Source organism: Otolemur garnettii, unplaced genomic scaffold (genome assembly GCF_000181295.1).
Source record: "Otolemur garnettii isolate 467f Iridium unplaced genomic scaffold, OtoGar3 scaffold00199, whole genome shotgun sequence".
NCBI classification, from domain to species: Eukaryota; Metazoa; Chordata; class Mammalia; order Primates; family Galagidae; genus Otolemur; species Otolemur garnettii.
This window is the reverse complement of record NW_003852594.1, coordinates 2,215,379-2,218,465: the sequence shown is the minus strand read 5'-3', so window position 1 is coordinate 2,218,465 and position 3,087 is coordinate 2,215,379.

Sequence of the window (3,087 nt, the reverse complement as noted above, 5' to 3'; positions counted from 1 at the left end):
TTTTTTTTTTTTTTTTTATTAAGAGATGGGGTCACTCTTGCTCAGGCAGATCTCGAACTCTTGAGTTCAGGCAATCCACCTGTCTCAGCCTCCCAGAGCGCTAGGATTACAAGTGTGAGCCACTGCACCTGGCCTTAGAGCTGATTCTTAAGTCATCACTTTATTTAGCCTCCCATTTATATTTATTGTGGTATCCACATAAAAAATGCATAAATATTTCTCATCATTTCTACCCCTACTCAAATCAATGTTACAATCATCTTTTACTTCCAAGGCAAGCACAATATTAGATTAAAACATTTCATAAGAGTAGTTTCTCCAGAAACCTGTAAGGATTGATTATCTTTATTTATTTATTTATTTGTGACAGAGTCTCACTATGTCACCCTTGGTAGAATGCTGTGGCATCACAGTTCATAGCAATGTCAAACTCTTGGGCTTAAGCAATTCTCTTGCCTCAGACTCTCTAGTAGCTGGGACTACAGGCGCCTGCCACACCTGGCTAATTTTTGGTGCAGTTGTCATTGTTGTTTATCAGGCCTGGGCTGGGCTCGAACCTGCCAGCTTATTGTATGTGGCCGGTGCCCTACTTACTGAGCTACAGGTGCTGAGCCAGGATAACAATTAAACTCCTTAAAGTCTTCTATTGGCTTCAAGTACACTCTGGCCTTCCAAAACTGGGCCCTGCTCACCTCTGCATCAATCTCAAATTCTTCAAAGATTTCTGCTATATCCCAAGATGATTTCCTTTCCAGTCTGCTAACTGGAAAGCTGTTATACCACTAATCATGGTGAATCTCACTTTATTCGGGCATGTGTTTAAATATTACTTCCTCAGGGCAGTTTCCTGGTTGCTTCAGAGCCAGAGGCAGGTCCACTCTCACCACCTATCATTCATTATACCTTTTCTCTCTCTTATTTTTCTGTTGAAGTCTGGCTTTGTGCTCTCTTCTGAAAATTAAATTTTGTTAAAGCAGGAGCTTCTAGATTAGTGCCTGACATGGACGTGTAAAACAACATGGGAATAAATGAGAACAGAAAACACAGGATGTAGAATAATCTTGATTTTCATAATTTAGTCTGCTCTTGCCTGTTTTGCTAGATGATCCCATTATCTTTTTTCTCTGTGAAGTGCACAACAAATTACAGTTTAAAATGCTTTAAACTATACTTTGACATAGTTTCAGAAAATTTCTAAATATCCTGGATACAGACACAAAAGGCAACAAAATGAGGGAAATACTCATCTATGCCATTTATTCAGACACTCGTTACTTTGCTGCCAAATAGCTCCTCCATTACTATTAGGACTGTTGAATTGTACTGCAGTTTTTAAGGGGTTTTCTGGTTCATTATCTTATTTTAATCTTCAAATAATCCTTTGAGTTAGGAAGGTAAGATTCTTAATATCTTTTTTATAGACAAAAAGGTTTAGAGAGATTAAGTGAGCTACTCGAGCGTATGTAATTAATGGCAGAACTAGAAATGAATTGCAAACCTTGTACTTATTCAAATATACCACATTGACTTTCTTAAATATTCCAGCATTTAGAAAACATAATTATATTATTTATGAATTTCTATTCTTTGATGCTGTAAAATGTTCTTATAACTGCTCTAAACTATGTTGTTTGGAACTCTTATTTCTCACTGAATAAATAAACATATTTAATGATATCTCTGGTCAATCCCATGATTTTTCATTTATTTTCAGCTGTTCAAAAGTATTATTCTGATTCCTAATATTTAGCTCCCACATATGAGTGAGAACATGTGAGATTTGTCTTTTTTGTGTTTGGTTTATTTCATTTAACATAATGTTCTCTAGTTCCATCCCTGCTGTTGCAAATGAGAGGATTTCATTTTTTTCCTTTGGCTATATATGTATAATATTCCATTCCATATTTAGCACAATTTCTTTATCCATTCATCCTAAACAACTTGATTTGTACCTTGGCATCTGTGAATAGTGCCAAGAGATTATCATTACTGATAATCAGTACTAATTATTTTAAAACTACAATATTTTATGTTGATTAAATCTCTTCTCCCCTCTTCCTACTACTGGCTAACTTCATTCTGGCACTGCAGGAGAAATAAACCTTCTCTGGTGTTATAGTGGAGGGAAAACAAATGCGTTCATATCTCATTGAGGAATGTTCCTTCTCCTGTTAATTATAAGACGTTGTAGACTTTCTGGTCATCCTGTCTCCTCTATGTAGAAGGTAGCCAAATATTGTCTCTTTCATAGATCTCATAAGTGGATTCTTCCTAGGAATCTGAGTGCCCTTTTCCTTTCTAGATAGATTTTCAGGTATTGGAGCTCCACTTTGGGTATTTTACCTTTTTCCTTTTTTTTTAATTTTTATTTTACCTTTTTCCTTTACCATAGCTCCTGTTAGAGAGTTTCCAAGCTATTAGACTCGGGGTGCTGGGGCCCTGTAGCCTCTTTGTGGACATTTGCTTGGTTACTTTCTTGTTACCTGGGCTCAGTGGTAGAAGTACAGGGTGATTCATTTTAGTCCAGGCCCATCATTCTCCATGCACACACACACACACACACACACACATACAAAAATAATCAGGTGCAATATTGGTCAAAAAGTTCAGAAAATTTACATAAAAGATGTCCATTAGTTCAACAGGTACACTGCATGGGTATACTGTGCACTTTGTGGGTGAAGGGCACCCCTATAACTTTGACTTAAAATTTACAAAGTCAAAGTATATAACCAAAATATACATACTCCCATAATATATTGAAATATACTTTCTTGCAAAACAAAAGTACAATTTGAGATTTAAAAAGAGAGAGAGAGAGAGATGTCAATTAGTTTCTGACCCAGTAGAAACGAATTGTTCACATAGCTGAAATTTTCTTTTTTTCTTTTTGATTTCTTGAAAGTTTTCATTGCATGGCCATAGAGAAGACAAACCTCCTCATGTGTTCTGATGAAGTAGTTTAAAAATACGGCATTCTAGCCGCCACAACTGGAAGTTCTTAGCATGCTGGTTTGTTTGTTGCTTGTTTTTCTCATTATTCATAAACAGGAATGTGAGCTGAAATGCCCCATAATTGGGGGGGGG